The sequence below is a fragment of the Anomaloglossus baeobatrachus genome, chromosome 1 (assembly GCF_048569485.1).
Source record: "Anomaloglossus baeobatrachus isolate aAnoBae1 chromosome 1, aAnoBae1.hap1, whole genome shotgun sequence".
Taxonomy (NCBI): Eukaryota; Metazoa; Chordata; class Amphibia; order Anura; family Aromobatidae; genus Anomaloglossus; species Anomaloglossus baeobatrachus.
The window spans coordinates 111,083,488-111,100,456 of NC_134353.1; the positions used below are offsets into that span (position 1 = coordinate 111,083,488).

General features: G+C 45.3%; 1 protein-coding gene across 1 annotated transcript in view; it reads left to right on the forward strand.

Moving 5' to 3' along the window:
• Positions 1-16,969, forward strand: part of PGCKA1 (PDCD10 and GCKIII kinases associated 1) — a 139,426-nt gene that overhangs the window by 89,858 nt on the left and 32,599 nt on the right. The gene's annotated exons all lie outside the window — the stretch shown is intronic.

Genomic DNA, 16,969 nt, shown 5'->3' on the forward strand with positions numbered 1-16,969 from the left:
ACATCTGTGACTCCATACTTGTATATCCAGATAGAGTTTTTCAAAGTCCACAGCAGAACCCAATACAAATATGCTCTGAATACTTTTTGATGTGGATTTTGGAGCTGATCTGCTTCAAATCCACATTAAAAAAACTGAAAAAAACTGTCTGAGCTCATTTTGGGTTTGTTTCTGCTGCCGTTTTATTTAGACATTTTATTAAAGGGAACCTGTCACCAGGTTGTTGCCACCTAATCTGAGAGCAGCGTAATGTAGGGGTAGAAGTCCTGATTCCAGCGGTGTTTCACTTAGGCCTCTGTCACACGTTCCTGAAAAACATGCACGTTTTTCACGGACATGTCAGAGGTGCGGATTGCCCTTGGTGTGCTGTGTGTATGGCCTACGTGTGTTCTTCATGTGTTATCCGTGATAACACACGGAGAACGGGAACTTTTTACTCACCTGTTCCTGGCGTCGCTGTCCATGGTGCTGAACTTCGGTCTCCAGCCCTGCCGACTCCCCGCTGTTGCAGCTTCCGGCTGCAGTGAAGTGAATATGCAGTGAGCATAATGAGCGGCGGTCGGCAGCAAGTGACAGCAGCGGCAGAGACTGCAGGGCAGGAGAAGGTGAGTAATGTTTTGGGTTTTTTTCTCGCAGACACATGTCTTTTCTCCGGCGCATGTCACACGGAACACATCTGTGTGGTCCGTGTGTGTTACGTGTGATACATTTGCGTTCCGTGTGACACCCGTGATGCCGGAGAAAAACGGACATGTCGGAGTGTGGAGCACACGGACACATGTAAGTACAGAACGGACACACGTTCCATTCCCAAAAAACTTACGTGTGTCCAAACCATTAGGAATACATAGGTACACGTGTGTAGGTATCTCCGGTATGTGAGAAAACTGTCAAACACGTACTGGAGGCACGAACGTGTGACAGAGGCCTTACTGAGCTGCTTAGTGTAGTTTTGATAAAATCACTGTTTAATCAGCAGGAAATTATCATTATAGGACGACTTGGTGTGCTACAAGTAGTCCAGCATATTCATCAGCTCTATATAACTGCTAGATCTGCAGCAGAGAAAACATTGATTTTATCAAAATGACAGCAAACAGCTCAGTAAGTGACACATCGCTGTAATCAGTGTCTCTACATCATGCTGCTCTCAAATGGGGGAACAAAACCCTGCTGACATATTCCCTTTAAATTCATCAGGCAATGAATAAATCTCTAAGGTTTTTTGCAGCAGAAATACTGTAAAATGCTCAAAATGACTCCTTGACATCATCTAGGAGGGTTTTTTTAGCTTCCACAGAAGAGTGGGAGCTGTTTTAGCTGCATAGTTGGGAATTGATTAATGCTGAGGTATTTAGAATAGGATTTAATAAAATATATTATGTGAAGGATAGAGCAAAAGATTTACATGATGTCTCTGAGGTTTGTAAATACTAGAAGTGCCAGGATTTTGGCTTCTGACTGGCGGCTGAGGACAATCGCAGAACAGAGGTCCGGCTTCCATGGTGGTCCAACGTGGCACCAGACCAGGGTCCTGCAGATATTTTTGCTCAACTCATGCCTTAATAGTTTGGTCCAAATTATGTGTGACTCGCCCACCCCAGGGCTCTGGGACACCCGGTGTCAGGCCGGACTAGTCCGGGTGTAGTCAGCGGTGGCAGGGCCCGGCTCCGTGACCCTGGCGGGGTCAACTAATATGGCGACTGAGGGGATGGTGATTATAATTAAGTTTATGGAAGATTCGTGACGCCACCTGTGGATTGCGGCTATGGAGCCGCCACTGCTGGATAGGGCCTCCGGGGCTGATGTAATGGCAGCTGGGATGGTTCTGCTCCCCACAGGTGGAGCGGTACCCCGGGGCAACCGTTGGTGCTTATGAAAGTCTATGCAATGGTGGGGGGTGGTGCAGGGCCAATCAGGTAGTGTAAAGAACTGACACAAACAATAGTCTCTTTACCTTCTTTTCTTTTACTTGGCAACAGTTTAGTTCTGGGAGACCGTCACAGGTGGTAAGGGTGATCCGGTCGGCCTGGAAGTACCTGGGGTGATCTCCTTGGCCAGTCGATTATTGAGGCCTACTCCCTGCTCTTTCTCTGCTTCTACAGGACCCTGCAATCTTGGTTTAGTAGTGGCCCTCTTGCTACTGGGACTTGTGGTACGTCCCTTTCCCCGTGTGGTAGGCTGCGCAGGCCCTCTCTGGTGTTTCTCTGCTGGAGTCCACACCGGGCCCCTGTGATGCAGCTGGACCTTCGGGTTCTTTATGGGGCCAGGGGGACCTGCAGCCCTCCTGCCCGTCGGATTCGGCTACAGGGGAAGGGTTTTACACCCTGGCAACCACAGACTCCAACGTCTGATGTTTTGTTGCGTGCTCTTCCGAGGCGAACAGGTTCTGACCCGTCCTCCTCTAGCGTCTTCTCTACGTGCCTCGCTACGGCTCCTGCTTTCCTGGGTTGAGCTCACCTAGCTCCACACCCCAGCTCACAAGACTACTCAGTTCCTCTCTCCTTGAACTTCCCTCACAGACTACCTAACTCCTCCCTCAGGTCAGAGCTTAAGGAAGTGCTCCCTGGAACTCCTGGTTTAGAGGTCTCTCTGCTGGCCTGAGGGAGAAACAGTGTTGAATGTTGGTACTTACTGGCCAATAGACTTCCCCAATTACTTCCAGGCTCAGCATTAACCCTTTGGAGGGGCAACACTGTTGTGGCAACCAGATGCTGGGGCGCCACATGTGTCTATTACGTATGGATAGTAGAGATTTGTTATGTGTATATTATATCCTGGTCCATAGTGTCCAACACCAGAGTGTTGATACTCCGGAGGACCAGATAAATAATTACTCTGGAGGATTTTAGTTTACACTGCAGTGTAACAAGGGATCCCGCTCTGACTGCATCAGCTACAGAAACCAGTAATGATCTGCGTTTTATGTATGCAGGACACATAATCTTGGCCCCTCTCATGTTACCGCACACACAAGTGCTCTGGAAACTTGACAGGTGGCATCTAGTTTGCATACAAAGTGCAACAGAAGGAGAAGTGAAATCCTACATTCCTACAGCAGCTAAGTAGATGCAAGATACTGATCTCATAAAGCAGGAGTGTGCCGCTGCCTGTGAAAATGACCCAAATGTGTACAGCCGGCTGATTTCTTCAAGGATTGAGAGGCATGAATTAGGCTATGTGCGCACAGTGCGTTTTTCGCGGCGTTTTTGCGCGTTTTTCGGGTGCGTTTTTGGTCTCAAAACTGCGTTTTTTGATGCGTTTTTTCGACGCAGGTGCGTTTTTGTGCGTTTTTAGCTGCCAAAAACGCAGCGTCAAAAAGACGCAGTGTGCGAACCTAGCCTAAGATGCTGCCTCAAACAGCAAAGTAACTTGTTGTATAAATCTGATAATAATGAAATATTACTTATAGATTTATATACAGTGATTTGGGTCTGTCCCATGTGAGGGACCGAAGGGTCGAAGGGTCCTGCATAGAGATGAGCAGATCCGAACTTTAGAGTTCAATGTTCGTACAGATCAGAGAATTTGGTGCGTTATGTATGCTGACCACTCGAGAGAACATTAGTGTGCTCAGGTACGCTCAGTGCTCAGCACAGTGCAAGCACTGGGGTAAAATCAGCGTTATCGGAAGTAGTGTGTACAAAAAAATATGAAAAACCCCTGCCATCCTCCGGAAGATCTCTGTTTATGGCTGACTGCATGTGGGCAGAGAGATGAACTGCTCAATCAGTGACTTCCATTGGGGTTCAAGGCACGTTCGGGTCCAGAACAGAATTTTATATAAAGTCCTGCTGAACTCACTGAGCCCAAACTTCCACAGGCCTGCTGATCTCTAATCCCGCATTTCCTTTTTTTGTGGGAGAATAGGACTGCCTTGACTATAGGGAACCCTTCCCACCACAAGGGCTATCCAATTAAAGGTCTGCTAGTAACTAAAAAAAATGACATGCAGAGGTTTCCTTCTATATCTTTCTTTTTGTCTTGACATATCCTGATATGAGTGTCACAAGATGGCCAGCTTTCAAAAAAACCCAAAACCCTTTCTTATATCCTATCGATGTTGTGTCGCTGTGAAAATGCGTCAAATTTATATCATGAGAGATTTGAGTCCTTCACAAAACCAGTGTAAGGCCGGGGTCACACAACCGTAGAGTCTCTCATCTGAGCGAATCATGTTGATTATGCCAATGACACTCAGATCAAACTCTGATCTGAGTGTCAGCATAGTGTATCTGGTACTCTTGGATGAGAGCATCAGAGCACACAATGAGGAGAAGATGGAGAGCAAAATCTCTCCATCTTCTCCAATGTGTGAATCTGTGGAATCGGACGGCAATCGGATGTTATTTGAGTGCAGTCCAATGTTTTCCATGCACCCATTGACTGGATGGGTGAATGGGAGAGTCTTGTCCAATTAACAAGATTTTTTTCTCATGCCGATTTGGTATGAGAAAAAAAATGTTGATCTGCAGTGCCACATTGAAAGCATTGGTCCAACGACTATCCGCCAAAAAATCAGAATGCTATCGTCCAATTAATATGGTGGTGTGAGTGAACCCTAAAGGTAGTGTAAGGGCGGCTTTGCACACTACAACATCGCAGGTGCGATGTCGGTGGGGTCAAATTGAAAGTGACGCACATCCGGCATCGCATGCGATATCGTAGTGTGTAAAGCCTTGATGATACGATTAACGAACGCAAAATCGTCGTAATCGTATCATCGTTGCAGCGTCGGCGTAATTCATAATTACGCTGACGCGATGGTCCGATGTTGTTCCTCGTTCCTGCGGCAGCACACATCGCTGTGTGTGAAGCCGCAGGAGCGAGGAACATCTCCTACCGGCGTCACTGCGGCTTCCGTAGGATATGCGGAAGGAAGGAGCTGGGCAGGATGTTTACATCCTGCTCATCTCCGCCCCTCCGCTCCTATTGGCCGCCTGCCGTGTGACGTCGCTGTGACGCCGCACGACCCGCCCCCTTAGGAAGGAGGCGGGCCGCCGGCCAGAGCGACGGTCGCAGGGCAGGTGAGTGCGTGTGAAGCTGGCGTAGCGATAGTTTTCGCTACGCCAGCTATCACACGATATCGTACCTGCGACGGGGGCGGGCACTATCGCGTGCGACATCGCAGCATCGGCCTGCGATGTCGCAACGTGCAAGCCCGCCTTAGAGTGGGAACCATCTGTACTATATGACATATAGACATTGGTGGGGATTTGGCCGTCATTATTTCTACCAAATAAAGATGGAGCAGCACCCGCGACCAGTGACAATGATGGCAATTTGTCTACAAGTTGTTTGTGAGAATTTCACTTTACAGAACACTGGACCAAATTTTACATGAAATTCACAGACAGTAATGTTATTTTGTATCATATCTAGTCCTCGTAGCTGTGTTTTTACCTGCATAGATAGCATTTGTTCATATCCATACCAACCCACTGGTCACCTGCCTTGTTTTACAGGACGTTGTGTTTTAAAAATGAAAAGGAACTATTAAACTCGACTGACAAACACAGCACCGAGCTAAATATTAACTGGAAGCAATGTCCACACTGAAGAATATGTTTTCCCTCCACTATAAATCATTACTATAACTGTAATGACTCTTGATTTTCACTTGCATTTGTAGAGCAAACTCGCGTCCATGATGTACATATGCCGTTTTAGGGAGAGTAAACTTTATCACACAAGAATGGAAGTTACATTAGTGGTTCTAACATTCTAAAGAGCTTATTACTCACTCAATTTTACCGCTTCAGATGTTTTCTGCTATTGAACCTACAGCAAATAGCTTATCCGTTGTTTTTCCTTATCTCCTATAGGCTATAGTTGGCCTCTCCAGCCCTCCTCAACACCTTATCTAATGTGTTCACCTGGAGAGATGGGGCCTCATTCTCAAAGTCAGTACAAACTCTAGGATCGAACACTCTTTGGTCAAACATATAATTATGGCCTCTTTGACACGTCCCTGAAAAACACGCACGTTTTTCACGGACGTGTCAGAGGTGCGTTTTGCCCTCGGTGTGCCGTGTGTATGGCACACGTGTGTTCTCCGTGTGTTATCCGTGATAACACACGGAGAACAGGAAATTTCAACTCACCTGTCATTGACTTTGCTGTCCGTGGTGCTGATCCTCGGTCTCCGGTCCTGCCGACTCCTCGCTGCTGCTGCTTCCGGCCGCAGTGAAGTGAATATGCAATGAGCATAATGAGCGGCGGTCGGCAGCAAGTGACAGCAGCGGCAGAGACGGCAGGGAGGAGAAGGTGAGTAAAGGGTTTTTTTTCTCACAGACACATGTCTTTTCTCCAGTGCGTGTCACACGGAACACATCCGTGTGGTCCGTTAGCATTACGTGTGACACGTTTGCCTTCCGTGTGACATCCGTGATGCTGGAAAAAACCGGACATGTCGGCATGAGAAACACACGGACACATGTAAGTACGGAATGGACACACGTTCCGTGCGCAAATACTTACATGTGTCCAAAACAATCGGAATACATAGGTCTACGTGTGTACGTGTCTCCGGTATGTGGGAAAACTGACTAACACGTACCGGAGGCACGTATGTGTGAAAGAGGCCTAAGGAAAAGTGTCAGGGGGTGTTCAAGCTCCTTCCCTCAGAGATGTTGATCATATTTTTATTATGTAATGTTGCATGAAAATATGTCTATATAGCAAGAAGGTATAGAAGGTAGGAAGATGTAGCAGTAGTAATCATGTTAATTAGTGTAGTGTTCTTGCATAGGTAATCCTGACTGCAAAAGTAGTTCAGAGGCATTAATACCTGACAATACAATTACCTTCTATAGTAGGGGCTAGTGAGAAGATAGAGAAAGCTTTCTGATAGGTTAGATAGGGAAGGCTAGGTAGTGGGGAAGTTACATCCCCATGCAGAATGAGCTGTTTCCCCGGTTAAAGGATATGGCAGACAGAGGCTCGTAGAACGTGGCAGTTGGAAGACCGGACTCTGTGAGAGAGGATGAACATGTAGCTGCAGCAGGGGTAGAAAAAATATCTATAGGGTTTCACGGTCCTAGGACTGAAGGATCTGGCTACGGTAGTGTTCAGTGAGTGCAGCAGTCTAGGAGGGTTACCCTGAAGTTTAACATACTGTGTAAATACCTGTTAATAAGTCAATGTCAAGTAAAGAAGTGCTGTTATCTACTACAATTAAATGCCGCCTGATTTCTGTGCGACAGACCCGCAACCCTAATTTATGTAAGATTGCCAGGACGCGCTACTGAGGACTACACCTGGCAATGACTACTGCGCCCTCAGGCACCCCCTACAAAAGCATGTGTCCTTTAAGGCCACGTCTCACTAAGCGACATTGTTAGCGACATCGCTGCTGAGTCACGGTTTTGGTGACGCAACAGCGTTCTTGCTAGCGATGTTTCTGTGTGTGACATCCAGCAACGACCTAGCCCCTGCTGTGAGGTCGCCGGTCGTTGCTGAATGTCCTGGACCATTTTCTTCAAAGGTGATGTCCTGCTGGGCAGGACGCATAGCTGTGTTTGACGCTGTGTGACAGGGTCCCAATGACAGCAGAGATCATTATACAGGTCGCTACTGCGACCTGTATTGTTACTGAGTTCTTGGTAAGGTCTGACTGTGTGACATCTCACCAGCGACCTCCCAGCGACTTACCAGCGATCCTTATCAGGTCGCATCGTTTTCGGGATCTCTGGTAAGTTGCTAAATGTGACGGGGGCTTTAGTCTACATTCGTTATCAAATGGGTTAAATAATGTTTATAGTTTTTTGTAATAAAAAGATAACCTGTCCTATATTGGGGAGTGCACCCATAGGACACAATCCGGCACTTCCCATTGTTATAAACAAAAGCTCTCGCAAGTTTTTTTTTGTGAAATAGTGTTGCAAATTCTATATCTCTATTTAGAGATAAAACATCAGCCTGTCCCTCTGACTCCTGCTTGTGATAGGTTTCTCAGGTTTTTCACTGTCAGATTTCACAAGCAGAAAATAAGTAGACAGTCTCTATCTGCAAATTATTTTTGTACTGTATAAAAAATAGTGATCTGTTCATGATATTTTTTAAGCTGGATGAGCTTTGGCTGTTTTTATTGCTGTACTTATGCTTATGTTTTAGTTCACAGTGATTGCTCTTTTGCTAGTGCTCTACTTTAAAATTGTCTGCATCTTTAATGAGTATAGGGTGAGCCACCAACAAAAATCCCAACCCTCTTTAAGTTTTGAAAGCAGCTTGAATGAACTACAACTGAGAATGTGAATAGGACCCAGTAAAAGCAGCAGAGTGCCCAACAATAAAAAGATTACAGTTTCAAAATAGATCAGACCAGGTTTAGATACAGTTTAAACCAGTCTGCCTCAAGGTGTACTTGTTTAAAATTAGGGACTTAAGGTCCCCATACACATTAGATGAAAATAGGCAGACAAAACATCATTCATTTCTTTTATGGCTCAATATTCATCACAGACTACAATGACAAATATTGCATTATTTTAGCCAATGATGCAGCTTGTGTCTACTATTGACCAAAAAATATCCAACAGGTCCAACTGGTGCTTTGGATGACAACAAATGTTCATTTGACAGATATCAATTGAGATGAACTTTCATTCATTTCACCAAAGAAGGTGATGATTGTGTGATATGGTAGAAATGAACTATTTTGTTCAACTTCAATTTAATACTTCAGCGTTTTCTTAAAGGGAATCTGTCAGCAGGAGCAGGTTTTTGCTATGCAAACTGAAGCCAGCATGCTGTAAGGGTTTACACAGAAAGTTCAGGCATGCCTGTTTTGTCACTGTCCATTGTTTTAGAGGAAAAAAAAAATTCCAGCAACTTTTGCCCAAAATTTCTTTCTTATAACTTGTAAGTTTAATTCATGATATTAAAAGCAAACATACATGTTAAAAACATGAACAGCCTACGCGTTTTGAACATAGGAGTTCTTAGACGGCTCAATCTTTTGTTTATCTGCTATGTTTGTTTTAGCAGCAGGACCCTTATCATTGCTGGGACACAAACTCTCCTGCAGGGCAGTCCAACATGCCCCCTTCCTCTTATTGACACCTCACAGTCAATGTACAATCACTGTAGAGAGCCTGGTGTGGGCGGGGACAACTCCCTGGGCTCAGCTACATGACTAAAGCTAAAAATTCAGAATATGTCCGAATAGCTGCAGTCAGTAATCTAAGTGATAGATTGCTAGGTTCAGAATCTCTTTGCCTACATCATGCTGCTCTCAGATGAGGTAGCAAAAACATATTGACAGTTTCCCTTTAAGGGGACACATAAATGTTTTGATTGTTCATATGTTTTACTGCTTCATAAGTTCGCTTTATTCATGTGCTTTTTGTCTCTTAGGGTAAGGATAAGTGTAGTATCTGGGACACTTCTATTTTAATACTGAGCGGCCATGATGCATTTATTTATTGATTAACAAGCAATCAGTTGATGTTCCAGGTAAACTGCTGTTTCATCCACAAAACTGTGCGGCCAATTCTAGTGACTGAAGATTTATAGATGAAATAGCAATTCCATTGCAAAATCAAGTGATTGTTTGACCTTCCTGTTTGGCCTTAGGGGTACTTTGCACGCTGCAACATCGCTAGCCGATTGTAGCGATGCCGAGCGGGATAGTCCCCGCCCCCGTCATAGATGCGATATCTTGTGATAACTGCCGTAGCAAACATTATCTCTAAGGCAGCTTAACACGCACTTACCTGCCCTGCGACGTCGCTCTGGCCGGCGACCCGCCTCCTTCCGTAAAAGCACCGTGTATATATATATATATATATATATATATATATACACAGTACAGACCAAAAGTTTGGACACACCTTCTCATTCAAAGAGTTTTCTTTATTTTCAGAACTCTGAAAATTGTAGATTCACATTGAAGGCATCAAAACTATGAATTAAAACTTGTGGAATGAAATACTTAACAAAAAAGTGTGAAACAACTGAAAATATGTCTTATATTCTATGTTCGTCAAAGTAGCCACCTTTTGCTTTGATTACTGCTTTGCACACTTTTGGCATTCTCTTGATGAGCTTCAAGAGGTAGTCACCGGAAATGGTTTTACAAAGTCTTGAAGGAGTTCCCAGAGATGCTTAGCACTTGTTGGCCCTTTTGCCTTCACTCTGCGGTCCAGCTCACCCCAAACCATCTCGATTGGGTTCAGGTCTGGTGACTGTGGAGACCAGGTCATCTGGCGTAGCACCCCATCACTCTCCTTCTTAGTCAAATAGCCCTTACACAGCCTGGAGGTGTATTTGGGGTCATTGTCCTGTTAATAAAAAATGATGGTCCAACTAAACGCAAACTGGATGGAATAGAACGCCGCTGCAAGATGCTGTGGTAGGCATGCTGGTTCTGTAGGCCTTCAATTTTGAATAAATCCCCAACAGTGTCACCAGCAAAGCACCCCCACACCGTCACACCTCCTCCTCCATGCTTCATGGTGGGAACGAGCCATGTAGAGTCCATCCGTTCACCTTTTCTACAAAGACACGGTGGTTGGATCCAAAGATCTCAAATTTGGACTCATCAGACCAAAGCACAGATTTCCACTAGTCTAATGTCCATTCCTTGTGTTCTTTAGCCCAAACAAGTCTCTTCTGCTTGTTGCCTGTCCTTAGCAGTGGTTTCCTAGCAGCTATTTTACCATGAAGGCCTGCTGCACAAAGTCTCCTCTTAAGAGCTGTTCTAGAGATGAGAAGGTGTGTCCAAACTTTTGTTCTGTACTGTACATTATATTTTTTATATATGTACACACACAGTATTTCACAAAAGTGAGTACAAAGTAGTTAGTGATAGAATAATGAGGTGATTTTGGAAACCATTACTCTCTACATAAGGTGTGTCTCCTCCATCACTGACTTTGGTGGAGACACTGGGATGACAAAGGTTTCAGCTATTTCATATTTACATGGGGCCTTCTTTCCTTTATTTGCCCTGTGAAAACATTGTTATTCAGAGGAATGCCCTATCCTTTTGTGCTTGATATGCACTAAACTGCTTTTTGTAATAGTGAGAAACTTCAGAAACTACTTCCCACACACAATGTAATACTCATATAAATTAAGAGGACTAAAAGTATGAGAATGAACATGGGGCATAGGTTCCAGAACGTCTTTCACAGAAAGATCAGTAATAGGTTGTCCAATGTTTGTAGACTGTCAATGTTCTCGGCAGCACTTGCCCTGGTTAGATAGGACAATGTGCTGCCTAGATGATGATCTTTTATGCAAAGCAAGTTGAGTGACGGGCAGCCTGCTTAAGCTGGGTTTACACACTGCAACATCGCAAACGACATCGCTGTAACGTCACCGGTTTTGTGACGCAATAGCGATGTTGTTTGCGATGTTGCAGTGTGTGAATCCTATCAGCGACCTGGCCCCTGCTGTGAAGTTGCTGGAAGTTGCTGATCACTACAAGTCGTTCAGGACCATTCCTAGGTCCTTTGTTTCCCGCTGTGCAGCATGAAGTTTCAGTGTGTGAATCCTTTTCAGCGACTTTGTTAGCAACTTCCCTTTCAAAAGGCTGCTTATCAACGTCCCCAACAACCAGCTAGGTCGCTCTGCAGGTCCGGATCGCTGGTAAGTTGTTGGCCAGGTTTGCCGAGTTGAACGCTCACCAGAGACTTAGCAGCGACTTATGGAGATCGCTATTGCGTCACCAAACCGGTGACGTTACAGCGATGTCCTTTGCGATGTTGCAGCGTGTAAACCCAGCTTTACACTGCAGGATTATCGGGAGAAAAGTATTCCCAGGATTGCTCCCTCCCACTAATTATGCAGGGTAAATTCACTCTAGTTCTTTTATGTCTTTTACTAGGCGCCTATCAGCTGATTTATTACCACAAACCACATGAAAGGAAAGCCGAACCTTCATGGGACCATAAATCAGCTGATAGGAGCTCAGTAAGGGGTGCTTCACACACAGCGAGCTCGCTGCCGAGATCGCTGCTGAGTCACGCTTTTTGTGACGCAGCAGTGACCTCATTAGCGATCTCGCTGTGTGTGACACTGAGCAGCGATCTGGCCCCTGCTGCGAGATCGCTGCTCGTTACACACAGCCCTGGTTCGTTTTCTTCAAAGGCGCTCTCCCACTGTGACACACAGATCGCTGTGTGTGACAGCGAGAGAGCGACGAAATGAAGCGAGCAGGGAGCAGGAGCCGGCATCTGGCAGCTGCGGTAAGCTGTAACCAAGATAAACATCGGGTAACCAAGGTGGTTACCCGATATTTACCTTAGTTACCAGCCTCCGCAGCTCTCACGCTGCCTGTGCTGCCGGCTCCGGCTCTCTGCACATGTAGCTGCTGTACACATCGGGTTAATTAACCCGATGTGTACTGTAGCTAGGAGAGCAAGGAGCCAGCACTCAGTGTGCGCGGCTCCCTGCTCCCTGCACACACAGCTAAGCGGTGTGCGCTGGTAACTAATGTAACCATCGGGTAACCATACCCGAAGTTTACCTTAGTTACCAGCCTCCGCAGCTCTCACGCTGCCTGTGCTGCCGGCTCCGGCTCTCTGCACATGTAGCTGCTGTACACATCGGGTTAATTAACCCGATGTGTACTGTAGCTAGGAGAGCAAGGAGCCAGCGCTAAGCAGTGTGCGCGGCTCCCTGCTCTCTGCACATGTAGCTGCATTACACATCGGGTTAATTAACCCGATGTGTACTGTAGCTAGGAGAGCAAGGAGCCAGCGCTAAGCTAAGCGGTGTGCGCTGGTAACTAATGTAAACATCGGTAACCATACCCGATGTTTACCTTAGTTACCAGTGTCCGCAGCTTCCAGACGCCGGCTCCGTGCAAGCGCAGCGTCGCTTGCACGTCGCTGCTGGCTGGGGGCTGGTCACTGGTCGCTGGTGAGATCTGCCTGTTTGACAGCTCACCAGCGACCATGTAGCGATGCAGCAGCGATCCTGACCAGGTCAGATCGCTGGTCGGATCGCTGCTGCATCGCTAAAGTGTGAAGGTACCCTAAAAGACAGATAATACTTTCCCATCAAAAGAAGTCACTGACTTTTAATTCACTTCTTCTGCAGCCTGCAATGGGCAGTGCAACACTGAAGAAGAAGATGGATGTGAGACATGAAGTCCATACAGGCTTGAGCTTTATGGGGAACAGTGAAAGATGTACACAGTCTGTCATGGCTGAAAGTTTTGGCACCCTTGAAATTATTACAGAAAATGAAGTATTTCTCCCTAAAAATTATTGCAATTACACCTGTTTTGTCATACACGTTTATCTCCATGTGTGGCACACACAGACACACAAAGATTGTGTCAACTTCTCCCTTTTTTTCTGGTTTTAGGTGTGATTTTCATATTGCCCATACCTGTTACTTGCCACAAGTGAGTTTGAATAAGCATCACATGACTGAGAAAAAGTTCTTTATCCACAAATTTTAGAAATGTGAAATTATGTCCAATTTGCCTTTTTTCCTTTGTTTTTTATGATGTTCCAATAAATAAAAAGGAAATAAATATGTGTATGACAAAACATGTCTAATTGCAATTATTTTCTTGGAGAAATTCTTCATTTTGTGGAACAATTTCAAGGGTGAATTCCATAGAGAAAACTCCCATAATATATACTATTAAGATAAAAACACCTCAAGTTTATATCTTTAGTGTTTATTTCCTAGGTGTTTATATCTTGAGAATATACCTTATAGGAGTTTTCTCTATGGAATATACACATCTTTTAAGCTGATTTCAACAATTTCAAGGTTGCCAATACTTTCGGCCATGACTGTATGACTTATGCATTTGCTGTTGTTGCAGCTTTCAAATGTAATAAAAATTGCCTTTCTTTTATTTTCTTCAAGGAGAAGCCGCTTTACACGCTACGACATCGCTAAAGCGATCTCATTGGGGTCACAGATTTTGTGACGCACATCCGGCCGCTTTAGCGATGTCGTTGCGTGTGACACCTATGAGCGATTTTGAATCGTCGCAAAAACGTGCAAAATCGCTAATCGGTGACATGCCCCCCTATTCGCAATTATCATTGCTGCTGCAGGTACTATGTTGTTCGTCGTTCCTGAGGCAGCACACATCGCTATGTGTGACACCGCAGGAACGAGGAACCTCACCTTACCTGCGGCCGCCCGCAATGAGGAAGGAAGGAGGTGGGCGGGATGTTACATCTCGCTCATCTCCGCCCCTCCGTTTCTATTGGGCGGTTGCTTAGTGACGCCGAACGAACCACCCCCTTAGAAAGGAGGTGGTTCGCCGGTCACAGTGACGTCGCTAGGCAGGTAAGTAGTGTGACGGGTCCACGCGATATTGTGCGCCATGGGCAGCGATTTGCCCGTGACGCACAAAAGATGGGGGCGGGTACGCACGCTAACAATATCAGTAACGATATCGCAGTGTGTAAAGCGGCCTTTAGACAAGCTAAGTGGTTACATATTGGAAGAGGTACACAGCACAATGGTTACATATCCAAAGTGGTGCACAACAATAACGATACTCACAGAGAGGCACAAAACCTGAACAGTCTTCAGTCAGAATTAAATGTGTGTAGGTGCGTGAGTTAGTAATGACTTTCCCTTTATCTTGAGTTAATCTCTGGTTCAATTTTCAGGCATTACCCTGTTTTTCTTAGCCCCTACTATCGCATGTGGAGATTTGTTTCTTGGGTCTCGGGATCAGCATGGATGACGACTCAGTTCTCCACTTATATGGACTTCTAATACAGAAATCGTTCAGCTCCAACCTGCTGGCACTGGGTATCTGGGTGCTTGGGTACTCACGGTGCTCGGCTGAGCATCGCGAGTGCTCGGATGTGTACACAAAGCACAGACTTGCCTTACTGCATGATGGGAGCAGCCCCTTCCCCCAGTGAAAGCAATTTGCAGTCTCTGAATGGCTTGGCTCTCCTTTCCCCGAAAATGCTCTGTTTATGGATGGCTGTATGTCGGGAGAGAGCCAATCATTGACTTCCATAATACTCATTACTCTAGTTGAGCCCATCTGTGCGTCTGACCAGCTCAACTTCAGGAACGAGCACTTGAGCATCGCAAGTGTCTGCTTATCCGTACATGTACCAAGCATTGTACACCTCAGCCATCAAACTACAATCTCACACCCAACTTTGTAAAGCCCGCCAAAATTACCCAATAAATAGTGTCTGTCTGTATTGTACAGTGTGACAGCAGATGCTACATCCCAACAACACATCTCATTAGGGGACCCAGACAATTAGCTCCAATACATTGACATCGGGATCTTTTTCACAGGCGCCATGTGACTTACTACTTGGGACCCGCTGCAAAAGGTGCAGCAAAACCCACAGGGAAGAAGAGAATGACCCTCAAATACATGTTAGCATCCCATAATAAATCAGGAACAATATGGCAGCAACATATTAAACGTATTGATAAGAAAAAGGGTGAAGATGAAGTTGATTTCTGCACTTACAGGATATCCACTGGGTTTAACCGAGACTTTTCAGTTATGGTAGCATTAAATATATATGTCCTAAGGACTTGTATTAAAATTGCCAAACAGTGGAGAACAAAGAAGGGTGCGGTGGGTTGTGTAGAGCTCACTGCTCTGGTTATTCAGCCAACATGTAAATTGTTTCCAATAAAAGTCACAGAGCCTGTCATTGTGGTTGTGGGAAGCGCCTCCTCCAGATAAGACGTCTGTGTCTTGCACTTTGCATTTGTGACGCAATGTGTGCTCAGGGCGGATTATTTACCCTCCAGTTACAGCCGTGTGCTTTGTACATGGACTGTGCGTATCACACACAGCACAGATTGACAATATGACTTCTCATGTGCAGCCATGGAAACATTTCAAACATGATTTCATTATGAGCATTGCTTACTGTCTGCAATTGGCTCTGTCTTACCAGATGTTCAGCCATATGTCCAACTAAGTGTGCAGGTTCATGCCAGAAGTCATCGGCCATATGTGTGTCTTTTATTAATGAAAAGATTTGTGTTCTCACTTTAATCAATAATAGCAATACTTTTGATTTTGTAAATTCACCCATGTTTTCTCATTCTCGTCTTGTCCTTGTTCACAGGCAGCATTGTGTAATGGGGATATTTACTGTAATAGGGGCTCTCCATAATGACTCATATTTGCAGAACCCTTTTCCCTGTGATTGTATGATCAGACATACCATCTAGTGGAAATAAACAAGTCCTTGTCAGCATTGACAGCTGGTAAACCATTGGGACCAAAGCTGAGGCAATATCCTCTTACCTTTGCCAGAAGCACCTGTAGAGTAGTGCGGTGCAGTAGTCATGGGCGAGGGATTGACTCCAGATGACCCAGCATGCTACATGAAATACATGGTCCTGGCTGGGTGTGTGAACTTTAGTCCTGTGGGTTGTATGGCCTTGTAGGCTGCATGTTACGATTAGTTTCAGCTGGCCAGGACCAGAGGACGACTCGCTTCCGCAAGGAGACCACTAGTTACGTTTCAACCACGAATATTTACTCAGCAATTCTTCCATAACAACTTTATACATGAGATACACGTTCTTCTTCAGACACATTCTTAGCTCCCTCAGGATTGTTACTAGAGATGAGCGATCTTGATCGGAAAAGATCAGAAAATTACAAAATCATACGATCCTTGGAGGAATCAGGTCGGGATCGGAGAACCGAACCTTTGACTGAAAAGTCAGAAATATTCGGTTTGGATCGGTACATGTTCAATTTGCAGAAACCATCCTCTCTCGGCCCCATCACAGTCATGTCAAGTATTGGCCAGGGTAATCACTGTATATATAAAAAGGAAGTAAAAGAGTTAAAGCAGGACATACTTAACGAGACTCCCCATGGTTGCAGCGCTATTTCCAGGACCGATAATTATCCCTCATACAAATTCACTGCTTTTTCCACCCACTGGAATTCCTGATTGGCTGCAGTCAGACCACGCCCCCACCCGCTCTGACAGCATTATATTAGTGTAAAATAAATGAATAAATAAATTTTAAA